Source organism: Papio anubis, chromosome 13 (assembly GCF_008728515.1).
Source record: "Papio anubis isolate 15944 chromosome 13, Panubis1.0, whole genome shotgun sequence".
Taxonomy (NCBI): domain Eukaryota; kingdom Metazoa; phylum Chordata; class Mammalia; order Primates; family Cercopithecidae; genus Papio; species Papio anubis.
The window spans coordinates 41,327,166-41,354,641 of NC_044988.1; the positions used below are offsets into that span (position 1 = coordinate 41,327,166).

General features: G+C 33.4%; 1 long non-coding RNA gene across 2 annotated transcripts in view; it reads left to right on the forward strand.

Moving 5' to 3' along the window:
• Positions 1–27,476, forward strand: part of LOC116270016 — a 209,810-nt gene that overhangs the window by 64,926 nt on the left and 117,408 nt on the right. The gene's annotated exons all lie outside the window — the stretch shown is intronic.

Genomic DNA, 27,476 nt, shown 5'->3' on the forward strand with positions numbered 1-27,476 from the left:
TTCGAGTAAATATGTCACAACAATTTGTTAAAACCTTATACTTGTGAGGCATATAAATGTAACTTGATAAGATTAAACAACACTAGAAGAAAACAAAACAACAACAGTCAAAAAAATTAGAAATAAAAGTTAGCAAACACAGTGTGAGGGGATTGGCTGTGCACTGAGAAGAAAATAAGAAAAGGTAGAAAGTGATCAATAAGACAATATCTATTTATTGAGCACCTACATGGATGTTGTGTGTGCACACACACATACATGCATATGTATACACATATAGTTATGTATCTATATGAGTGTATATATGTACATATATGATACATTAGAATACACGCACTGATATCTATATGTGTATACATATACATTTATAAATACATGTACTGACATCTTTCAGGAACTCTAGAACAGGCACCTTACGGAAGTCTACTCTAGAGACCATAAAGTCACCAAATTTTGAGGGGCTGCTTCTGAGAATGTTCCATAATTTCAACAGTATGTATAAACCCAACAAACTACCAAACATCTTAGGTTTCAGGAATCTCAATCCATTCAATGTGGCCCTATTTCCTTTACAGTTTTCCAATAGCCTGTTGGGTAGAGATTGTTTTCTAGGTACTTGGAAATTTCTGATTTTGATCCTAAATTACAAAAGCTAATAAATTCTATCTATATTTCCTCTGAATTTCATTATTATTCCATGCAATGAACTAAAAGTACCAAAGTTTCTTAAAAGGCAAGACGAAAGTAGCAACAGAAGAAAGAATACAGCACAAGTGTCCATTCTTGTAATTTATTCTGATGAAGCATTTAGTTTTCGGTAGCTATGAAAATTGGGAGAAGGTATTCAAGGTAAGGGAGAAAACACTGACAAAATATTGAGAGACAATAATAAGTTAGCAATTAAGATTGACATGTGCTAAGACTTAAATATCTTTGACTTTTATTCACCTTTGTACATAAGATTAAACATAATGGCCACTTGGGTGATAGAATACAGAGTATGACATTTTCTCCACCATTTGGTCATTTTCCTTACAGGTGTGCTATGTATGAAAGCAGAATGAGAGTTTATCATGAAAATAGTAAGGCTATATATAGACATAAACAAATATAATTGAAACCAAAGAGAATGTTACTGCTCACCAAGACCTTCCAGGATGCCATACCTACTAAAAACATAATTTTATCACCAATCAAATTCAAAAAGATACTACTGATTCACAATAACAGGATTACTCAAACTATATTTAAATCTTCAAATGTCCCATAATTTCTTATATTAAAGGTAAGGTATAGTTTCATCATTTAAAAAAAATGTCCAAAACTTCAGTGATTTTTAAATCTAATTTTTGCCTATATGGGCCATACACTCAATGCCTTTTATGTAGATGAGGAAGTAATAAAACGTTTCCAAATTTTTCCATATGGACCCTAAGGTAAAGCACTGCAGAGTGTAATGTGGAATAGTTTACCTGGAAAAAAAGCAGAGTCCTGGTTTGGTTGTTTTTTTTCCATCTTTCTTTGTGCCAGAAGCCACTTGACATGTCTGCAGGCAGACATGTTTAACCTTTATTCTCTCTCCCTAGAGTCTCTAGTAATAGAGCAAATGTGATGCTTCCTATCAAAGATGAGCAATGTGTCTACGGGCTAGGGGGTTTGCACTTTACCTTCAGCTTGATTAGTCTTGATTGCCTGGATCTACTCATGGGTTTAGAAAACACATACTTGAACAATCCTAAATCCTTTTCTTTCTGAAAGGCGGTAAAATAATGGAGGTGGATAGAGCATTACTGTGCGTGTGTGTGTGTACAATGAGCCAAGAGTTGTTAGAAACCATTTTTATAATCTCATGTAATCATTCCAAAAACACAAGCAAGAGTTTAAGAAGATCCCTAGTGAATCTCTTGCTATTTCCAATATAACAAAAATCTTTATTTCACTGATTAAAAATTAAAAATTTTTTCTCCACTTTTCCCTTAAATCACTTTTCTACCTTTCTTGGTCCTATAATACCCATGAGGAGAGTGTGTATAGACCACATCCCATCAGATGACTTACCTATTGAGCTTAGCCAATCAGAAGCACTGCAGGAAATCAAAATAATGAAAGAGAATGAGGCTGGGGTGTATGTTCCTCCTATCCCTTTTTCTTCTGAAGTGGTTCTGAAAGACGTTGTGTTACTCTATGAGAACAGATTCTGTCAGGAAGCTTCACTTGCTGGATCCCAGACCTCAGCCAGGCTTCAATATCACCCTTACATTAAAACTTCAAGCCAAAATATACTATTGTTAACACTATAGTGCCCCAACAATTTTTGCTTATTCCCATAACCTAGCCCACACATCTGTCAATAGTCTCTTTATTACTAAAGGCTCTTAAAAAAATCCCAGCTCAATATACCGTTTTATTCTTCTGAGGAATAGACTGAAACACTATTATTACAAGGCTCTGAAGGTTTCCCTTTAAAAGATAATTTATTGACAATAGAAGAAATAGGAACTACTCTAAAAAAACAAATCGACCAACCAACAATACAAAACAAAACACCACTTATATTTCTGGCTCCTCTATCCAAATAAATTATATGTATTGGCTATTTTTGAGATGTTTCCATTAGGAAATAGAGTAAGCTCTGTTTCAATTACCCCCAACAAAGTAATGTAATTACATGTTACCACTGTCAACTATCTACGTTACTGTTTGTTAAATTGTAGGTTGTATTCTTTAGTCTACCATTAAGTCCAAGTTATCAAAACTAGTGATTTTTTAAAAGGTAGAATATATTATGAAAGACAGGGATTTAATTAGAATAGAATAGAAATTATCAAAATGAGTTGCATACAGCAAGGCTCTTTTGTCTAAGCTTAGCTTACTTAAAAACATATATGTGTTTATAAATTTGGGCATGAATTAAAATATAGTTCTTACTACAAGTTACACTTTTAAAAGTTTAAAAATTTTTATTAAAAAATATAGGTCTGCATTTCTGTTCATCTGATAGCTGCAGGAGGCAGACAAATGCCTAATGCAGTTCGGGGTGAGTCCCCAGTAAAACACCACCTACAAGCCGCAGACAGTTTAAAGCCTAGCTACAAGTCCTGGATAAATCCACAGACTGGATTGAGAACTTGTCTCCCCATTTAGCACACTTTCCTATGATTGATCCCCACCCTTCCCCTATTATACATATACATACCCTTCCTTAATTGTTTTGTTTTTTTTTTTTTTACATTGTTGTGCGCACCTTTGAGTGGTGCCTTTAACTATTTTTGCATACTCACAAATCAATCAGCATTCACTCCCCTATTCCAAGCCCATAGAAGTCCAAGACCCAGTCACACTGGGGGAGAAAACACCCAACTTCAGGTGGGGGACCACCCCCGTGTCACCTCTCTGCTGAGAGCTGCTCCATCACTCAATAAAATTCTTCTCCACCCTCCTCACTGTTCAATTGTCAGAATATCCTCATTCTTCTTGAATGCAGAACAAGAACTTGAGAACCACTGGATGTGGGTACAGCTATAACACAGGTGGACTTGGGCACTCCCGGCCCAGCCATGAGCTGAGCCAGTGCACAAGCTGGGTGTAGCCCACATGGGCCGAGTGGGCGGGCTGCCTCCCATGGCAGGTAGTGCGACTGAGTGAGGCCTGGACAGGAGATGTCACAGGCTGGAGGTCCCTGGCTGGTAAAGTGACTGAGAAAAATCCTGTGTCCCCTCTTTTAGAAGCATTTATGAAGTTGTACTCTGTGTAGTCTATATTGTGTCATGCCTTCTAAAATGGAAGAATTTACCATTCTTTAGGATTCTGGTAGAAAAAAAATTTAAAGCAGTTGATAGTTGGGAAAGCAGCAGGATAAAGAGCTGATTTTTACTGATTAGATTTTGTATAGAATATATATGAGGCATTGTTTAATCTCAAGGTTCTGAATCTTTAGCTCATTGTTTAATGAAAAAAAAAATATATATATACACACACATGTTTTCCCTTCAGAAATAGTGAGTTGGAGATTTAAGAGCTGGCAAATAAGAGACTCCTCAAACCACTGGCAAGGACTATATTTAGAAAGTAGAAATTATCCTTCATGCTTTAGAACAGATGATGGGATTTAGGGTCAGTGTAATAATCTGTACACCAAAACAAAGCCAACTTGAATGGTATCCACCATTAAATGGAAGTATAACATAATGATATATAGGACAGACTCCAGGCACAGACTTTCTGGGTTTATAGGGTTGCTATACCATGGTCTGATTATGTGATCCTGTGAAAGTTTTTCCTCAGTTTTCTTCTTACAAAGGAGATAATAATAATATCTTCTAGCACTGTATTTTAATGTATTAATTATCTCAGGATATCCAGAATATTAGTGGTATTTCCTCCACATAAAAATTTTTAGTCTTTGACATATATTTTTCTGTAAAAGTGATTGAACAATTTAAAATTATCTAAGTAATTTTCTTATAGGAAATATTGCATTCTCTGATACTGTAATTTGGGTATTATAATTCTTTCATAGAAGCAACCTTTAAATTAGAAAGAAATGCAATACATATAATACATATTTATGATAATATATGTTATATATGTTTATTATATAAAATCTTATAATTGTTCTTGTTATGGAGATTATGTTTTGAATCTTTTTTAAATATACAAGAAATGAAAGATGATATGTTTATAAAATAAGCATTTGTATAAGCTTACCAAGAACTACAAAAAGGAAGGAATCAGGATACGGAGAATCTTAGTATAAAGAAATGTAAATGTATGTTATTTAATCATGCTGGACCTCGATGTATTCATTGGTGGAATGGAATTTTGGAACTGTATAATATCTAAGTTACTTTTCTATGATTCTCTGATTCAGTATCTTATTAGTTGTGTGACCTTAGAATAATTGTTTGAACCTCTAAGTCTTAGTTTTTTTAGATATATTCAAAAGAGATTAATAAAAGTAGTTATTTAATTTTGTGATAATATAATTTATTCATTTGACAAGTCATTGACTGAGCTCTTGCTATCTAGAAGCACTGTTCTATGTGCTCCTAGGCTACAACAGTGTGCATAATACATTTGATATTCTCATGGGCTGTGCTTCTAGGGAGAAATTCAAACAACAAACAGGCAAAAGGATGTAACATCAAAGGGCAATCACTAATGTGAAAAGATAAAGTAAGCAAAAATTAGAAAGTGATGGACCAAATATAAGAGTGTGATGGAAGATTTTTTAGATTGGTTAATTAACGCTATCTGCTGGTGTAAGAAATATCCCAAAGTCTTGTCACTGTTTAAATGTACATCTTATTTATGTCTTAGTCTGATTTGGGTCAGGCTGTTCTCACAGCCAGTTCTGTGACTTGGACATTCAGATTCCTATCATATTGAGGCATTATTCTGCCTTGGTTTTGCAGTCAGAGAAGAAATTAGGCAAAATGTTTCCTGGCTGGGCTGGTAGTTGACTTGCATTCCTTATGTCCGTAATGTATTTGTCAGAAGACACTCACATAGCCCCAAATTAATTATAAAAGACATTGCGAAATATATCCTTCCTTTATACGCATGACAAAGGAAGGGAACCCCGATCTGATGGCTGCTCAGGGAGGGAGTCTCAGTCCACCCTAATGGAGTACACTGCACAGGCTTTTCAGCAGAGGCACTGTGATAGAAACACTATATTTCCAGTTTTGCTGTCATTGTAAGAATTTGGCCTCTTAATAAGGAAATAGGACTATATATATTTTTAAGGAAAAATGTAGAGTGAATACTGACAAAATAACCCAATAATTTGTTAGCTTTCCTTACCCCTGTGGTCTGACTCTTATAATTGAAACTTCATATTCAATAAACAAATTGTCTTTCATTGTCCTGCATATTAAAGTGAATTAACTGGTTTGGCAATGATTCATACTTCTTGATCCCAAAGCCATATTTCCTTTCCTTGTATTCTAAAATGATGTGCAGATCTGTATTTAATCACCTATTCTTTAATTTCTTTGGTTACATTATATTTTAATCAGTTGTATATTTAAAAATATTATTTAAATCAGCATTTTTTATATTATACTAATATCAGCACAAAAATTTACAATCCATAGAGTTAATGTCAAATTCCATCTTAAAATAAGGAAAATAATTTCCCAGAATTTAAGAATACATATATATGTGGGCAGGTATGCATATGCACACCCTTCACCACACACACACTATGTAAGTTTAAGTGTACTTAAGTTCAAGACTGTTTCTATTATTTTCTTCTCAATGAAATTACTCATCCAGAACATATCCATTGGCTTTAAAGAAAGACATTTTGTAAGTAGAAGTCTATTGCCTAAAGTAATTCCCTATAGGGCTACTACCATCTGTCTAAGAAATATGCACATCAAAGTCAAGAGAAAATAGCACCTCCTAAAAGTAATTTTATCTGAGGGTTTGCTTCCTTCCTGGTGTCCTGCCAACAGCAATCTTTAAACTCTTGGCTTTTACACAGTAAGAAGCTCTCAGTACCATTCCTAGATTAGGGAAGTTCTGATTTCTGACAATAGCTCTGAATAAAATAAGTAATAATATTCAGGGGAACAAAAATAGAAATGAAGATTCTAAATTTACCTTATAATTGACATGCCACTGGGCTATTTGTTTCCCTACATTAATCACAGATTTCTTCTGAAATAAAACCACAAATTTCTTCTGAAAATAACTACTCTGGAATAGTGAGGCAAATCTACATATTTACTAAGTAAGGAATTCATGCTGATGGTGCTAAGATAATGTGGAATGTGAATTAATCTATGCACAGAAGTGACGTAAATGATAATGTAATGATGTAAATGATAATAGTAAATAATAATAAAACATAATGATGAAAACTATACTAGCAATTCTCATTTTGTATTTATTATATGCTAGAAACTATGCAAAACTATGAGAACAAACTATGCAAAACTCATGAGAGCAAACTGTGCAAACTGTGCTCTCATGAGTTATATTTAAATGAGATGACAATTCTGAAGTAAGCCTTATAATGATCTCCATTTTACAGCTATGAAAATTAAGAATGAGGTGCACATTTTTCCAAAGTTACAGAACAGCAGATATTTGATGTTGCAACATTTGCTCTTCACCACTAGGCTAACCTTCTTTCTTCAAATAGATTCATGATGCATTGAAACATCATCTACCTCTACTTTTTTTCTCCTCACTGTGTATCCTTTTTTCCCTTTATTTTATCATATATATAATCACAGGATCATTCAGCTAAACCTTTATATTGTTAATAAGTTTTCTTTGCATAAAATCAAGTTTTATTTCTCCCTAGGGACTATCAAAGGAAATTCAGTCACCCTAGGCATAGTGTCCAAGTCTTCCATATATTAGTTTCAATCTGATATCTAGAACTCAAGCAGTATCATAGTTTGTTCTAATAGCAAGCGTTTTGTGTAAGATTCTCTTAAGTGTAACTCCTACTTATAATACATACTGCAAGTTGCTTGAGCTTTCATAGTATCTATTTCTTTGCTATCAAACTTTGTTTCAAATTTTACCCTTTAACTTTATGAGGAGTAAATGAGATGTAATATATAGAGAGAGCAAGAAATATTTATTAAAAAGTTTTTTTCTAGGTATCTATGTGCCTGTCTTTATCCTGTCCTCCAATTTTTCACATCTATATTTTGTCTTTTCTGCCTTCACATTTTGCTTCATCTCTTACTAATAAATAGAACTTTCCCTCAAATTTCGTTCTATAAAAATCTTCTCTTTATATAAGAACCAACTAAAAATGACCTATTCCAAAGAGATTTCCCTGATCCTCCCAAGAAAAATTTTCTATTCAATCTCCAAATATTATAATTTTATTAGTTCTATTACATTCTGCTTTGTAAGGTAGTTAACAGGTAACTAATAAAAGAATACCTATTAATTGTACATAGGCTAATTAAATATATATTTAATATATATAATAGTTTTTATAATATATATTATTATATACTATATAATATTTAATTATATTTTATCTAATATATATATTACACTACATAAAACAATACAGTAGTATTTGTCTACTGCGTTGGAAACTCCAGAGCAGGAACTACATCTGAGATCTATGGATCCCGCTTATGATATTTTTCATGTAGTGAGAATTCAAACATTTCTTGAAGGTAATTCACATATCTCTTCATTAAGTTGTGCACTAAAGCAACATATGGTATAGATTTACTCACTAAGGCAACATATAGTATAGTAACTTGATGCTTTATGGGCTTTCTGCATTTGTCTTTAAATTGATATCAATGCACCTTTTGATGTCCGTTCTTTTTGACCCTAATTTACCAACTGAAAGGGATAGCTTAACTTCCTTCCCCCATTTTCTTCATGCTGCTTCTTGAGTATTGCGCTGTCTTCTTCATTGTCTCCTCCAGATAATTATCACTGTTGTCTGCTCACTTCTTGATATGGTTTGGCTCTGTGTTCCCACCCAAATCTCATGTCCAGTTGTAATTCCCAGTGTTGGAGGAGGGGTTTGGTGGGACGTGACAGAATCATGGGGGCAGACTTCTCCCTATCTGTTCTCATGATAGAATTTTCATGAGATCTGGTTGTTTGGAAGTGTGTAGCACCTCCCCTCTCTTTGTCTGTCTCCCTCTCCTGCCGGCCATGTGAATATGTGCTTGCTTCCTCTTCACCTTCTGCCAAGATTGTAATTTTCTGAGGTCTTCCCAGAAGCAGAAGCCTGTACAGCCTGCAGAACTATGAGCCAATTAAACCTCTTTTCTTCATAAATTACCCAGTCTCAGCTATGTACGTAATACACTTTTGGTATTTCCACTTCTGTAGACAATCTGAAGCAACAAATGATTTTATACTCCTGCTTTCAGCATAACCAGGAATTCACGATTTCTCACCACCTTAACTGCGTTTAACTCTCAGTGTCGCATCTGAAAAAAAGAAGTGTAATTTTTATAACATGCTAGTACTATGGCCTCAGAAATGAAATATTTATTTAACTTCTCTAAGCCTTAGTTTCTTCATCTTTAAAATGAGCACAATAATATTTTGTTATTCCTGATCTGTAGTTTAGCTGTAATTAATAAATGTGATGATAAATACAAAAGTTGCATAATAAATTATAAGTGTTTTAAAATTATTATTATAAATGAGAACTCATTATGAAATTTTAACTTGATGTAACGTTGGTCTTAGCACAAATGTCTTTCTGGTTACTTGTGTTATCTCACTGCCCTCTTGACACCCTGTGACCCTGCTATTCACCTACATCAGGACTCAAGTAATTCATGCCTCCACAACCACAGTAAACATTTTCAACCATTCCTGTGTGGACAGATATTCCAAGCCACCTAAAATTTCACTTAAGCTCCATTTATTCATAAACATTTTTATTAGTTATGTTATGCAATAAATAATTACCAAACTCTCAGTGGTTTCACACAATAGAGTTCGTCTCTTGATTTATCAAAATCCAATCATAGGGAGCAGAAATTGGGAGAGATGCAGTGTGCTTTTCCATTCTGAGTCACTCAGAATCTCAGGCTTATGGGTTTAACAAGGTCAACTTGTGTGTGAATGTCTAACTGGCATAAGAACAAAAAGACAAAAAAGGGTCACCTGCTTTTTATTCATCTAAGCCTGGAAGTCACACACATCACTTCCACTGACCTTTCTTTGGTCAGAGCTACTCACGGTTTGTTTTAGAAATAATCTACTATGAAAACAACTAGTTCTCGGACCACAGTCACTTCCCAGAATCTGCTCAACACCATGAAAGGGAGCATGACATTTTGTTGTACGGCTAGCTACCCATGCTACACTTTTTCCTTCCCTGGTATTAGAGTTAATTCCCAATTTAGATGTTCATGCCATTTCCTTCATTTATGGTGAGAGTCTGTAAAGCACAGCAGCTGATGGAAAACTCTAAACCGTCTAAAATTACTACATTTTTTGACATTATGACAAGACACCGATATCATCTCATGTTAATTTCTCATTGAACTTTGAAAAGCAACTTCTTCGAAGTTTATTCTTTCCACTTAAATATTTATTTCTAAATTTCTGAGTTAAATGAGGAAACTCACTATTGAAAACATATGGCTTCATTGATTCACATTTACTTTGGACCTCACATCAGTAGACATTTATTTTATTTCTTTTAATGAAGCATTCTTAAACTGTGTTATAGAAATGGCTAGTTCCACAAGTATCTCCTAGAGAAAAAGTTCCTAGATATCCCTTCTTATTTGATTATTTGGCTATATTTAACACTATTTTTCATTCTATTTTCTGTGAAAACCATTCTCCTTTTTTAGCACCTGTGTCATTATTATCTCTGATCTCTTCACCTATTATTTTACTCATTCATTTCAAATGCAGTGCAAGATTTTCCTTCCCGATTTTTCACCTTAAATTGATGTTTCATTGGTTTCTTTGGCTTTTCCAATGTTCTCCTCATTCTAAAATGTATCCCTTTTATTTTTATCTGTAGATTTTACTACAAGACAGCTATCATAAACTGCAAACACACATATACAATTGTAGGCTAAACATCTCTACTATAAACTCCTACTCTATGTAAAATCGATTTAATTGAAAACTCAACCCTTTCTCTACTCCAATTCCAAAATCTAGTTTATCTTTTTGCAGTACTTTACCTTTTCACTAATTTGCTCAAGGAAATTAGCATAGTGCTAGGTAAAAGCTTTGTGTGCCATTAATAGATGTTTTATTTTTAATGATACTTAAATCTATCTGAAGTTACTATTGTCTTCTTAAAGCTATATCAAGGCACAAGAAAAGAAGACAGAATTAGGCAACATAATCCCTGTCACTGTGTCATTTTTCTAAAGCCTAGAACATTCAATTAACATGATGGCACACAAATAGATTCTTCAAAAGCTTAAATACAGACTATTTTGATGAGCAAACACAGAGGAAATCAGATTAACTGGAAGGAAACTTAACCGCCTTGATTTTCACTGCACTAAGCAAAATTATCCAAAATTCTTTCAAATATATTCCCTCAAAGATAACACTTAAAAAAATCCCTTTTAATATAGTTGCTGAACATAAGGTCACACTCTTGACTTCTGTTTGCCTACTTTGATATGTTGTTTTTTAACCTCAGCCAACACTTCTGAGCTATAGATACTGGCTAGTGAGCAGCCTGATCTTATGCATCAGCAAGAAAATATTCAGTTATACTTTACTAATGATGACTATGTAAGGGGTAAAAAGATAATAGTGTGAGTCTCATGTTCTGGATTCAGTTTGTCACACAAAACTGTAAATATGTAAATTTGCAAATAGCATGCATTTTTATGAAAGGTACTGATGGAGAACAAGTATAAAACACATGGTACTTAGAATTTCTTCTCTGGCTCTAGGACTAATCTAAAGCATAAAATAATATAAAATGAAATAGAAAAATAATAAAAATCAAAGACCTACTGTTCAACAAAGTCCCAAGGCATTTCTTGATGCACTCCTCTGTAGTTTACAGTTTTCAAAATTGTCTATTTGTCATAAAAGCTGCCCTCTCTAAAACTGAATATTCTTCTAATCACTTATATCCATGAAATAAAAATCATGATAGAACTATATAGAATTTGTTCATTTTTTGAATATTTTCTAAATTAAAAAACCCCAAACCCCTACTTTCAGAAGTGCATTTTTTAATAGCCTTAATTTATTCTGGTTTTATGAAAGTTTTAAATGAGAATTTGTCTTTATTTTATATGGCTTTAAAAGATATAGTCTCAGATATCATTTCTTTTCCATGGTTTTCAACTATTTGACTCAAAATATGGGATATCATATTGATCTTAGCATTTTAACTCACTTGTTTGGCTAATTTGCATGTAATTGAAACTAACATCATCTGAATTTAAACCAAGTTTCTCTACATAGAGAATTTGGGAGGGATAAATTTTCCACTATACATTTATTTATTTATATGTCTTTTATACATAAATATTCACTAAAGCATAAATTAAATTTTATCTAAAATAAGTGATTGAAAGCTATTAAACCTAAAAGATATCAGCAAGGCAGTATAATGCAGTAGAAGAGCCATCATACTTGGAGTCAAAATAAAACCAAGATCCATGGGAACCATAAAGGATATTAATATCGTAATTTTGCCCCAACTATTTGACTTCTTGATTTCATTTCACTCATGTTGAAAGCACACTACCAGCTACTTCCCTCTGAAGACTGAGGCTCTAATGAGTGTATGAATGTGAAGACAATACATTGTAACCACAAATTATTGTTTCTTAGTTATCAAAATTAAAGTTTTCTTACTTTAGTGCTTAACAATTGACATATTTAGGTCTTTCAGCTTCTTTTTGTAGGCCAAAGTAGGGTTGTTAATGCTAGTTTTATGCATTTGGCATGTATAAAAGGATAATAATATCCAAACTTTGTTTTTATTATGCCCTTGTGGGTCCTCCCACTCACTTCTACTCACACTCTACACCCACATATATTGCTCATAGCAAACAATGAAGTATCAATGTAATTTCAGTGATTCTTACAGAAAATGTCTTGTCACAAATGCTGTAGATTATTTATGTGTAGTTTAGGGTAGTTACATGATTTTCATATTAAACTGTAGAAGAAAGCAAATGTTTTAGAAATTTTCAAAAAACTTGATTAAACATAGACTATGACAGCAATGTTCATGCTCTATAAAACAGCAAACTCCGGCCGGGCGCGGTGGCTCAAGCCTGTAATCCCAGCACTTTGGGAGGCCGAGGCGGGCGGATCACGAGGTCAGGAGATCGAGACCATCCTGGCTAATATGGTGAAACCCTGTCTCTACTAAAAATACAAAAAACTAGCTGGGCGTGGTGGCGGGCGCCTGTAGTCCCAGCTACTGGGAGGCTGAGGCAGGAGAATGGCGTGAACCTGGGAGGCGGAGCTTGGAGTGAGCCGAGATCGCGCCACTGCACTCCAGCCTGGGTGACACAGCGCGAGACTCCGTCTCAAAAAAAAAAAAAAAAAAAAAAAAAAAAGAAACAGCAAACTCCTTTGACTCTACGTGTAACAATATTTAAGCTCATTACCTGAGGCTCACTCTAAGATTCATTTTAAATGGAAGGCTGTTGAGCAGTTACAACATGTCTATAAGTCCATAAAATTTTCATTTCAGTTTTTTGACCACTCTCATTTATCTTCCATGTGTTCTACATATCTGCATTATCCTTGAGGTTTTTACTTCATAAAATTCTTAATGTTTTCTGAAACATAAATCTAAATTAAATGTAACAAAACATATCCCGTTAACTAATTTTCATAAATATCATATCTACTTCTGTGCTATAAAAAGATTCAGAGAGGGTAAGGCAGTTATTATAACATTCAATTATTTTCTTATTATCATACACTTTGATTTTATGTAGTTGATATGAAAAGTGTGATATAGTAAGATATTATATTGTATAGGATTAATTTTATATAAGTAGAAAATATGTGTGGGTGAAGGATTAAAATTTAAAATGTGATTTAGGTTTCTTCTCCTTGTTAGTAATTTAGAATTACTGTTGTATGAGATACTACATTCTGAGTGAGACTTTGTGTTTAATGTAGGAAAAGTTTGTAGGAGCTCTACCTTGTTTTCTACAATAGGTGGATGTCATCAAAAGAAAGCAAAGTGGGAAGAGAGAGAAACTACTAAACTGAAATTGCACTTTGCAAATGTCATTGAAATTGAGTAGCAAAGATACATGACCACATAACAGTTTGTCAATGAATACAGCAGACAAACTTTAGAGAAAAATATTTATATAGTTAATGTTCATAAACAACAAAAGCATTATACAAAAAATTCAATATATGATTTTTTAAATGATGACTTAAAGTAAGGCAAATTAACCAATGCCAAAGCATCGTTTAATTAAAGGATTGAACTTTAATTGCAAAGAAAACATTATATAAGAATCCAGGCAGAAGATTCGAATTATACAAATCAAAAAAAGAAAATAAATGAGTTCAGGATAGACCTCTCCTGATCAACATCTGATGCAAAACCACCAAAGGATCGTGGATTCTGAAGGTAAATGGTAAAAGACTGTATTTCAAGTCTTTTATATGCCTTATCAATATTGTTGATGAACATGAGACAAAAAATTTGCAAATGTGTTTAGTTTGGTTAACAAACACATTCAATAAGAAAACTCAATCCTGACTTTATTGTATCTAAAAGATTACAGTGAAACAGAGTGAACTATAACAATGAGAAGCAAAACAATAGGTAAAAGTATAACAAAAAAATATATAGAAGAAGGAAGGAAATAGATAAATTTAGTGATACCATACAAAGTCAAATACAGGGAAAACAGCACTCAGTAACATCACAAATGTCAACTATATAAAAACAATAATAGTTGATAATGAGGGAAGGAAATGCACAATAGTATTATAATATATAAAAATTAGGGAAATATGAATATAAGCTGACAGAGATAGAACAGTAGTGTAAGAGATTACCACATTGATGCTAGGCTAATAAAATTGCCAAAATATTTAAAGATCTAGACTATCATCTATTTATATACCAGAATCTGTGCTATAAAAACAAAAATATTTTGCCTATTTTTATTGGCAAAACAGTTGTAAGAGGACATTAATTTTAATTTTTCTTTTGCCATTTTTCTTTGCCTTTCAAAAGAAGGCCTAAGGCTTACTGTCCGGTAAGCCATGCTATTATTATAAGACATATTTTGAGGCTGTTAACACATTACTAACCTAGACAATTCTTATTAGGAAGGACTAGAAGTCTGATCTGGGTGGGCTAAAGCAACTGCAGAGTAAGAATGTCTTTATAGACAATTGTCATATACTAAAGTGGAGGGATCTTTGAAGAAGACTGAAGATGCTTTCCTTCTACTTTAATTCCAGTGAGGCTGATACCAAGAGAAGCACATAGAGAATTTGGTATAGCTCTTTGGCATTTAAGGAATGCAAGGATTGCTATTTGTTTACTTCTAAGAATCCAAGTGTAAGAAACTAGCTGACAGGACCAGAAAAGGGAATACCTTGAGAACTGCCTGCACATTTCAGGTTTGCTCAAGCAGACACTTGCATGCCTTCTGTCAACCAGTTCACAACACTGAAAAAAGAACCTGGACTTGAGTTATTTCAAAAAGAACTAAGGTAGAAGTCTGGCAGGATCTGTTTCCTATCACGATTCTGCTAACCAAAACAGAATCTGGTCCAGACAGAATAAAATGAAAAATCTGGAAGGAAGCAGCAAATGGCCCAGAAAGCAATCCCTAGCTGCCCTCATTGCTTATTGGCATAAGGCACTCCCACCAGTGCCATGGCAGTTTACAAATGCCATGGCAAAGACCCAAAAGTTACCTTTTTTTCCATGACAATGACCTTAACGTTACCATCCCTTTCCTAGAAACTGTAATTACCTTTTCACCAACCTAATAAATCAAACTGCATTTTATATATTAATATGAGATGGATGGACATCTTTCTAAAGCTCATTTTTAATAACCAAATATCACTTCGTTAAAGTTTGTATTCAATTAGTTTTAACCTACCTTAGAAGTAGAAAGATTAAATTCAATTACCCAAATGCATTTACTTAAAAATATTCAATATAAAAAGGCGTAAAAAGCTGAAAAAACTGTGTTTCTAAAGAAAAAAAATTCAATACCAACCCCACAGATCTAAATAATCACTCTTGAGATTCCAATAAGTGGCCTGGAAGATCAAGTGTAAAACATCTAAACCCTAAGACAAAAATTAAATGATTGAGAAATAAAAAATCATTATTCCATTTTTCCTGTGAATAAATTTGAGATTTGTTATTTTTTTATTTTTTAATTCATAGGTTCTATTCTTTTTCTAGCATGTAATCAGATATATGATTTTTTATTGTAAGCAATATTTCAATTATTTCCCACAATAAGATGCATTATTCCGCTTCTATTACTTTCCAATTTCTCTATTATTTCTTCTCTTCTATTTTTTTCCAAAAGTTAAAACATTTAGAATATAATTGCTTTTCCTTTCCCTTCCTGAACTTATGTTTTCCTACCTCCAATGAATCTGTGTCATTGAAAAAAAAAAAAACAGAAATCACTTTTTGTATGTTGAAGAAAATCAAATTCAATGCAGAAAAATACATAAAAGGAAAAGGATAAGATAGAAATAGAGTGGTTGGTATCAGGAAGCTATGCATGTTGCTGTCTTGTGGAACTGACTTAAGTGATTTGATCTTTGAATGATAAATCTAGCGGTGGTTACCTCTGAATGTGTTCTGTTAATAGTCACACCTACCCCACATTACTGGAAAACATAAATAGAAAGCTGTCCAAGCAAAGCCTGTTACACAAACTTGAGTAAATGAATCTATATGATGGAAACTTATTTGCACCCGTAAATATTACAAAGAAGTATGAGGTGATTTTGTTTTGTTTTGTTTTACCTCTGCAGCCTCTTCTGTAAATAAAAATGTACTAGAAGGAAGTAGAAGTGGGTATCAAATATCAATTGGTTATATGCAACACAGTATAGGCTTTGTCTACTCAACAATTATAATACTTATCTACCCATCCATAAATTGTAACACTAAAATAATAGCAACAAACACAACATAATGCATCTTTTGCCCAAAAATAAAGCACTGCTCAATCTCTCCCCAAATTGGATGACTAAAGTCATATCAGTTTTTGAGGCTCGCTCTGCATAAGATTTATTCATTTTCTGGTTCATTACAGTCCCCCAAAATATTCTATAACCTAAGGAATAGGTTATAGAATTAACCACCAAAAATCTTTATATTAAAAAGTTGGTACAAGAAATAGGAAAACAAAATCACTAGTTTATATGCAAAATATGTGCAGACTCAGCAAGGTAAAAAATATTTGAAGTTATAGCCTACTTTGTCTTTGCATTGTGTGATGATATTATTTGTAACAGTGTTCATTTGCTGTTTATTTCGTATTGTCTCAATTTTGAAACATCTCTTTCAGTCAGGGATTTTTACCTGGTGGGGTAACTCAAAGGTTTATACATGAAACATCTGAGTCGCAATGGTCCTGCGTGGATGAATTACTACAGTTGTTTATTAATTTTTATCCCTGGACATGGCAGTACCCAGAATCATTCGGAAAAATTTCCTAGGTTCCAGGTATATTCCTAATGTCCCAATCCCAATTCCCCTCAATAGCACAACAACCTCCTTTTTGTCCTGTTTCTCTAATAGCCCAAGAAGGCTAGATTTTTCCAGGTGGGGAGCAGCCTAAATATTGAATGACTAGAACCACTGTTGTGTGTCTTCATCCTTTCCTGTTGCTGTAAAGCAACACCCGAGGCTAGATAATTTAAAAGAAAAGGGGTTTATTTGACTCATTATTCTTCAAGCTATATAAAAAACTTGGTGCCAGCATCTGCTTTTGGTGAGGGTCTCAAGCTGCTTGCACTCATGGTGAAAGGTAAAAGTCAAAAGGGAGCTGTCATGCAGAGATCACACAGTGAGAGAGTGAGCAAGCGAGAGAAAGAGAGAGAGGAGAAGGCATTAGGTTCTTTTCAACAATCAACTTCTATGGGAATTAGTAGAGCACAAACTCACTCATTTCTCTTAGGACAGTACCAAGGCATTCATCAAGGATCCATTCTCATGACCCAAACACCTCCTAGGAGGCCACACTTCCAACAATGGAAATCCAATTTGAGATATCAAACTTGAGATTTGATATTTGGAGACAAATATCCAAACTATATCAGTGTGTCTTCTAAATAACGCCATCTATAATTTACTAGTTTAGAACATATACTACAACATTTAAAAGAGTACTCAAACTTATGTGATATAGCTTACTGGCTGGTATTTTACTTTTTTTTCTAAAATAGTATACCAATATTTTCGAAGGTCAGCTACTTCTCAGTAAATCAACTGCATCAAAAATAAAGGAGAGGGAAAAATCATGTTACTGTATCAGTAAATGCTGAAAAGGCAGTTGATACAATTCAACAGAGCTGCCTGTTAAAAAACTGTGAAGTATCACTGGACAAGAAGGCAATTAGATAAATATAATAAAGGCCATCTATCAATATCTAGTAGGAAATATTATATAAAATGGTGACACAATGAATAATTTTGTTTTAAATCATCATCTAGACAAGGATGTCTACTATCAGGGTCATTTAACATTTCCTTGGAAGATTTGACAAATGCATAAGAAATGAAAACGAAGTGACTTGCATACATTTTAGAAGAGATAAAATCACCTTGTTTTTCTGAATGAAAAGGTGAAAACTTGAAATATCGCTAAGACTCTATTAAAGAAAGAAGAAAAAAAAGGAAGGAAGGAAAAATAAGGAAGGAAAAAGGGAGGGAGGGAGAGAGAAAGGAAGAAAGGGAAAGACTCTGAATTTATATGCAAAGTTTTTACGGTTGTTTGAGTGAAGAAAATTTGTTATTTTAGCCCAACTAAGAGTAAAATGAATAAAAATATTCCATTGGTAACTGTGAAATTAAAACAATAAATACTTGAAAATACTTAAGAAATAATACCTAGAAAAGGCACAATATCTATCTGAAACAAAATAATAAATCCATTAGCAGACATAAAACACCACCTAAACAAATGTAAAATTATATATAGCAAGTACTTGGATATCATTATAATTATCAGTTCTGTCAAGCTTAATATAGACATTTAATGTAATTTTAATGAATTCGTAAAAGACGTATTCAAAGAATTAACTAAAATAATCTTCAAAATTGTTTTGGTTTGTATTCACTTGAGCAAAAATCCTAAATAAAGATTTGAGGGCAAATGGTTTATTTAGGAGATGATCTCAGATGACAAGAGTGAAGGGATTGGGGAAATGAGAGCAGTAAACAGCACCCGTAAGAGATGCACGATCATGGTTTCTGTTTATAGGCACTAGACGCTCAATTCGCTGGGCTACCTGAGAAGTGCAAAGAATGTCTCCCAGGAACTGTCCATCAGGTTCTGGAAGGCCGCCAGCTTTCTTCCAGTGTTCCTTGAGCACAGCTCCAGGATATATTCATTAACGGCTGCATTTCTACTCAGGCCAAACAGATACCAGTCTTGAAAACGTCCTGAAGTTGAAAGTGAAAAGAATGCTGGATGAGACATTGACTTTGTCCAGGGAGCTGACAGTGACAGGAAGTCTGAGTTCTAAAGGAAGCATCCAATGTACATGCTGCTTAAATTAGAGTCGGACTAAGGGAAGTAATTGAGTGTAGCAGAAGTATCTGCAACAGTAATCAAATGAGAATCAATGATAATACCCTGAAACATTTTAGCAGAGCATTTTCTCACAAATATATTAAAATATAGGAAGCAGACACTATAATCAAAATAATTTAGTAGTGGTATAGAAATGCATAGAAACTAATGGAACACAATGGGAAAACCATAATTAAATCCCTAAATATGACATGTTAATATATGAATATAAAAACATTGATGCAGTGGAAAATGATGTACACTACTATAAATATTACTAGAAACAACATATTCAACATGAAGGGAACATAGGTATCCCCAACTTTACCATATTCAAAATTAAAATCTAGATAGGAGAAATAGTTAATAATTTCAAAAAGAAATTAAGTTCCTGCAAGTAAATCTAGAAAACAAGATATTAATTGAGTATAAAAAAGTCTTCTCTAATCGAGAATAAAATTGTAAAGCTATTGAAAAAAAGATGTTGATAGGAAAAGACATCATAAATTCTGTCAATGAACAATTAATAGAACCAAAATGTATCACAGTAGAAAGATAAAAATTAATTTCTATGCTGTCCAAATTACTTCTTAGAGATTAACAAGAAAAATTAATGTAATAAAAAATGGCACAACGTTTTGAATCCCCCTTCCCACCACTGGAGGACACTAGGTAAATACATGAGATAGTTCTGCCTGTGAATCTACATTTAACTCAAAATAAAATGTTTACTTAAAAATGGCACACATGAATTGATGTTATTAAAAGGAATATTTTCAAAAGGCCAATGAAAAATGAAGAGATACTCAAATTCAAGAGTAATCATATAGATGTAAATTATAACTGCATTGAAATATCTCAAAAAACAAAATATATTTTAAAAAGTAAAGACCAACCAATCCATTTTGTAAATTTACTAAGTACAAAGTATTTAAATGAAATCATGTTTAGTGCTGCATTGTTCCAAGTATAGAAACAAAGTGAAGGACAATAGGGAAATTTGGAAAAACTGCAAATAGAGCATATGTGATGATGAAAGTACAGTTAAAACTAAAGAGAATTCTTACCCAACTTAGAAAAGCAAGATTTAAAAAATGAGTGAACAATTATTACACTTTTATAAAGTTTATGACTGCTAAGTATGATAAAAATTTTGAGAAAAACATACTTGGTCATGACTATGGCTTACTTGTGTAAGGATGCAAAATTTTGCTGATGTGTGTTAGGAAGAGATGAGGATAGATGGGGTAAATATTTAGAGAAACAGCATTTTGACATGATTTTATTAACTAAATCGTAAGATTGAAATTAATTTATATATGATTATAGGAATACAACTTTTTGCCCTGTGAAATTTTTCTTGCTGAGGAATTATTATTTTAATATGAATTTTTATATTTTTCACGTAATTATGCCTAACTTAAAACACATATGCTAAAATCTTATAATAATTGGTGTAATATTTTTATTTTTCTACTAATATAAGCAATAAGATAAAAATTAAATAAAATGACTCTTGAGAAATAGTTCTAAATTTTATTTGGGATAATATACTTAAGAATTGAGAAAATCTGGACCAAAAAAGACATAATAAGGTGTAAATTAAAGCCTCTTTGAAAATATTATATACTTATATTTAAAACTACATGATGTTTTTAAGTAACAGGAAGATCAATGAACCAGAATAGAAAGCAAAAATGTAAGTTTATGGCATATAAGGTGTGTAAACTAAAAACTATCTGAGACAACTCTTTATCAATTTAGAACTTTATTTTGCCAAGGTTAAGCACATTCCTGTGCCACGATCTTAGGAGGTCTTGACAGCATGTGCCCAAGGTGGTCAGGCTACAGTTTGGTTTTATACATTTTAGGGGAACATAAGACATCAATCAATGCAAGTAAGATATACATTCGTCAGTCCAGAATGGCAGGACAACTCTCAAAGTGGGTGGTGAGGTGGGGGTGAGGGGGTGTGTCCAGGTCATAGGTGGGTTCAAATATTTTCTGATTGGTAATTGGATCAATTGACTGTGAAAGTCTAAAGACCTGGATCAATAGAAAGGAGTGTCTAGGTTGAGATAAGGGGTTGTGGAGACTGAAGTTCTTATTATGCAGAGGAAGCCTCCACGTAGCAGGCTTCAGAGAGAAGAGATTGTAAATATTTCTTATCAGACTTAAAAAGTCTGTTCTGTCAGTCTTAAGGTGCCTGTTTTAATATTAAAACTGATCAACTGTGCCTGAATTCCAAGGGGAGGAAGGTATAATGAGGCATGTCCAACTACCCATTTTCACTATAGCCTGAACTAGTATTTCAAGTTTACTTTAGAATGCCCTTGGTGGATAGGAGGGGTCCATTCAGTTGGTTGAGAGGCTTATAAGTTTATTTTTGGTTCACGGATGTAATATATACAATAAAGGTGATAGTTTAAATCATTTTAGGAAAGATAACATATTATATGTAATGCTGAGACGTTTTGCTGGCTGTTAAAAACATGAAGCTCTGCTTCTCACTTTGCAATAAAGGAAGGAAGAAAGGGGAGCAGGAAAGAGGGGGGAATGAGAGATTGAGATGTAATATGAAAAGTGTTTAAATAAATTATATTTTTATAATGGGGAATTTCTTTTATTATGATACCAAAATGATCTATCAAAAAGGAAATTATTAATAGACTTGACTACCACAAATGTGATAAATAGGTAAACATATAAAGAACCAAAAAACATAGAAAAACATGTATAAAGTCAAAGAAACATTTTAACAAAATACAATCTGGACAGGTAAATGTTCTCACTAGCTCTGGATTTTGTAATTTTAGGTAATTTTAATTTTAAAAAATAATATTTTATAGTTTTTGTTTCTGTAGTTTTGTTTTCCAGGGTTTCCACAACAAAGAACCATAAACTGTGGCTGAAAATAATAGAAATCTATTCTCTCTCAGTTCTGGAAGCTAGCAGTCCAAAATCAAAATGTCAGCTTTGAGAGAGAATCTGTTCCATGCCTCTCTCCTACCTTCTAGTAATTGTCAGCAATCCTTGGTCTTCCTTGGCTTTTAGGCACATCACCCTAATCTCTGTCTTCATACAGCTTTCTCCTTGTGTTTCTGTGTCTGTTTCTCCTTATTTAAGGACACCAGTGATTGGATTGAGGGCTCACAGTAATCCAGTACGACTTCATCTTAACTTGATTGCATCTACAAATGTCCTATTTCCAAATAGTTTATTAATAGGCATGAGGATTTTTAGGACTTCAACATACCATTTTGGGGGACACAAACACACGACATAAATATACACAATTGATATGGTAAAATTATGTTTTTCAAAAAGTAATGTTAGCCTTCTGATTCATACCAGCCTAACACTCAAAGCTTAAAGTGCAGCCTTCCTATGTAATTAAAAAAGGGAAACAGTGCTACGTGAATCCATTAAGCCATATTTTGAAATCATTCATTTTCACTCTTGATCACTGGTTACAATGATCAAGTTCTCAATGTTAGTTACAGTTCTCAATGTATTAGGTAAAATACAAGGTAGATTATATCCTAGAGTCAAGAAATTGCTGTGTATTGTATGCACATGTGTTTATATACAAGAAAAGAGTAAAACATATCTGCCATGTGTTTAATAATGCTTTAGGTTATACATTGTTATACATGATGTTTTTCTTTCAAAAATAATTGAGAGTTTCTGAAAAAAAACTTGCATTACATTGTTTAATCTTTCATGTTGTTAACAATGCTCCCATCTCACACAGAGCACACTTCCACACATCTGCTTCTCAAGTTGTCGGGAATAAATATGGTTAATTTATTCAACGTGCAACTTAAGGTGTTTTTCTCTGATACCACAATAAGTAAATGTCAATATGCCTTGTAAGACATTATATATACCCTTATAATCTTTCCAAACGTTACTTGAGTTACTCATCCCATATTCTAAAGATGTCTTTCCCTAATATTTGCCATATATGACCATGGATATTAGAATGAATTAAGTCACAGATATGTTTTTTTTAAACATTTTCTGGCATATATATGTGGGGAAATTCTTAATAAGAAGCAGGGAAGATGAAGCCTAATGCAAATAATAGGTAGAAACTCTACATGAGATGATGCCTGGTTTTTGCTAATTTTCATAAGATGATTTTTACAGAATAATAAAGGAAAAAATATTAGTAGTATCTTTTTTTAACCAATAATTTTAATGTAGAGATCAAAGTGTGGTCCCACTGAGGTGTCCTAGAGGTGCTGAGAAATTGCTGGTTTATTTGAAATACCCAGACAGCCGACAAGGTACAGAGGACCTGCCTCTGTGTGTGCTGGACACTGGGAGTCAGAGGAGAGGCAGAAGCCCTAGTCAATCATCCTGGTGTCTGTGTTTGGGCCGAATAGAGAGCTCTGCTCACTGAAAGCTTGAGCCCCTTTGTCACTGAAAGGCATTATTTTATTGTCAAACCTTATGAAAGGGAGAGGAAAATGCAGGGAGGCCCCTTTTTAGAATTGGTTTTCAGTGCGGCTGTGCACATATTTAAAAATTATTCTATGATTTTTCAATTTCCTCTCCTCTATGGCTGAGAATGCTTGAGGGTTGTGCTGAAGAGAGATTAGAGTCAGGTAATGCAAAGTAAAAAAGAAGTGACACTTGTTTTCTGCTATGGTCGATATGAAAAATTATTCTACTTGAATGAATAGAAACCTAATGTTCTGAGAAACACAGGCATGAAAAAATGTAAATTAAATGGCCCTATTATATTCAAAGGAAAATTCAAGTTATGTTTAGAATTGGGCTCTTTCCAGATGCAACTGAATGACAAGTCCTGTGTGTCCCAAAAGAGACAATTCCTATAGACAGAAAAAAAGGAATAAGGCCTATATCTTTATTTATCTTTTTATGGTGCATGGTGAAACTTTTGGAAGCTAATCATTTGTATGTATCATAACTACTGGAGTAGCATTTACCAAACACATTTCCCAAAAAAACTGTGTTCTGAGAAACCCTTGTTTTCTGATAACTATTGCTAGGATCCTCTAGCCAAAAATTGCCCCCAAAAAGCATTAATGTTAGTAACATATTTCTTCTAATAATTTTTGACATATATATAATTTATATACTTATTTACTTGCCTTTAATTGATGCACAAGCGTCTGAGAGTTCCAGATGTTAGATGAGAGATGGAGAGACAGCCTGCTGCTTTGAGGCCCAATATCTCAATAAACAAACTAATAAGAGCAACTGACATGTAACATGTAGTCACTGCCAAGCCCCTGATTTAAGCTGTTTGCATATTAATTCCTTTAATCCTTACAATTTGTGAGGTGGGTAATATAACTATCCCCACTTCACTAAAATGTGAAGCTATCCAGCCCTTGGTGAAAGGACAGAAGTTTAGATAAATGGATCAAAATAGAAAGACTAGAAATATGTTTGTACAAACATGGATTAATCATAAACAAAAAATGAAATTACATTTTGAAATTTTTGTGCAAGTTCAAATCATTTAAGCAACAAAATAAATAAAGAAGTATTGGATTATAACCCAAAGTAAGAATAAACATGCATGAGCCCATACTGATATAAACAAATGATTGAATGAATAACAAAAGACTTATTTCGGGGAGTAGAAAGGAGATGGGGAAAGTGAGAGTTTGGTCAATGGGTGTAAAATTACAGTTAGAAAGAATAAGTTCCAATTTCCTATTGTACCATAGGATGTCTGTATTAGTCCGTTTTCACATTGCTGATAAAGACAAATCCAAGACTGGAAAGAAAAAGAGGTTTAATTGGACTTACAGTTCCACATGGCTAGGGAAGTCTCAGAATCATGGCGGGAAGTGAAAGGCACTTCTTACAAGGCAGTGGCAAGAGAAAATGAGGAAGACGCAAAACCATCAGATGTCGTGAGACTTACTACCACGAGAACAGTATGGGGGGACCACACCCAAGATTCAAATTATCTCACATGGGGTCCCTCCCACAACATGTGGCAATTATGGGAGTACAATTCAAGATGGGAGTACAGTTCAAGTATGATAATACCCCCAATTCAATTATGAGAGTACAATTCAAGATGACACAGAGCCAAACCATGTCAGTAGTTCATAATAGCTAGAAGAGAGGGTTTGGAATGTTGTCAAAACAAGGAAATGATAAATATTTGGGTGATAAATTTGCTAATTACCCTGATTTAATCATACAATGTATACATGTAGGAAAACATCACATGGAACACCATCAATATATACAATCAAGTAGCAATTTAAAAAATAAAACTTAAAAGAAATAACAAATATAATTTGCAGATGTGCTTAAGGTTAACGATCTTAAGATGGGGGATGGATTTTCCGGATTATCAGGGTGTGTCCAATTTATTCACATGAGTCCTATTGTTTTCATTGTCTACATTATTTATCTATAAATACATGAAGTATATTAAGTTTTTTTCCATTATGAGTTTTTGACACATTGTAATGCAGTCCTGTAAATGTTTTACTTTATATGATGGATTACTTAGAATCATACACGTTTAGAATTTTTGGTCTCCCTGGCAATTTGACATTTTCATCAATATGTGGAGATTCTGAATCTTCACTAATACTTTTTGTCTGAAATTCTATTTTTCAGTTATTAACATAACTTCACCCATTTTTGTGTTTTTATTTACGTATCATATCTTTTTCTTTCAGCTTTCTGACTCTTGGTTTTGGTGACTGTCTTGTACTTCACATATATCTGGATTTTTAAAAAAACACTGAGAAACAGTACCTTTAATTGCTGTGTTTAGTCTACTTATTTCTTTTTGTACATAAAGGGGTGTGAGTTCATGCTCCTCATTACATTAAGTGGAAGGTTTACTAAACATGTTATAGTAATTGCTTATAAAAATGTTAACTGAAGCAATTTATATACTATTAATCGTCAGATTTTGAGTACAATTTGATGACCTTTGAAAGTGTATAATCCCATGAAACTAACAACCCAATCAAGACATACAGCATTTCCATGATTCCCAGAAAGTTCCTTTATACCCCTTTCTAGTTAATTCTTCAGCATTAAGGCAATCACAATTCTGATTTCCATCACAGTGATAGCTGAAATATTTTTCTGTTTTCAGAATTTTACATAAATAGATTATAGAGTAAATAAACTTCTCTATCTGGCTTTGTAACATGTTTGGTTTTGAATTTCATTCATGTTTTTATACTAATAATATGTTCATTTTTATAGCTTACTGTGCTAGTAAACCACAGTTTATTTATCTACTCACCCCTTGATGGACATTTGAGTTGCTTCCGTATTTGGACCATTATGCATAAGCTGCTATGAACATTTTTTACAAGGGCTTTTTTTGACACATGTTTTCCTTTTGATGGGTAAACAAATATTTAATGTTATAAGAAACTGCCAAGTTGTTTTGAAAGGATGATATTAAAATCTCATCAGCAATAAATAAAATTTCTGCTCTGTACATCTTCACAAGTATTTCGTGTTGTCAGATGTCTTAATTTTAGCCATTGTAGTGGGGAATATATAATGGTATTTCACTATCATTGTAATTGATATTTCCCTCATTACTAATGGTAGTGAGCACTTTTTCATGCAGTTGCTCACCACTTATATCTTCCTTTGTAAATCCATCTTTGAAGTTTTTTGTCTGATTATTTCTTTACTTTCTATTGGGTTATAAGCATTAATACTCTGGATACAGGTCTTTTATCAAATATAGGTGTTACAAACATTCTCTTCCAGTATATGGCTTGCCTTTTGATTTTTAAGTCATTCATATTAAAGAATACAAAGTATTAATTTTAATGATTTCTGATTTATCTTTTTTCTTCTTACATTTAGTGTTTTCCATGTCCTGTCTAAAAAGTAATTGCCTATTCCATGTTTAAAAGATGTTCTGCTTTTTTTTCAAAATGTTTATAGTGTTAACTTTTGTACTTAAGACTAGGAACCATTTCGGACAGGCACAGTGGCTCACACCTGTAATCCCAGCACTTTGGGAGGCCAAGGTGGGCAGATCACCTGAGGTCAAGAGTTCGAGACCAGCATGGCCAACATGACCAAACTCCATCTCTACTAAAAATAGAAAAATTAGTCGGGCGTGGTGGCATGTGTCTGTAATCCCAGCTACCCAGGAGGCTGAGGCAGGAGAATCTCTGGAAACTTTGATCACGCCATTGCACTCCAGCCTGGGAAACAGAGCAAGACTCTGTCTCAAAAAAAAAAAAAAAAAGATTAGGA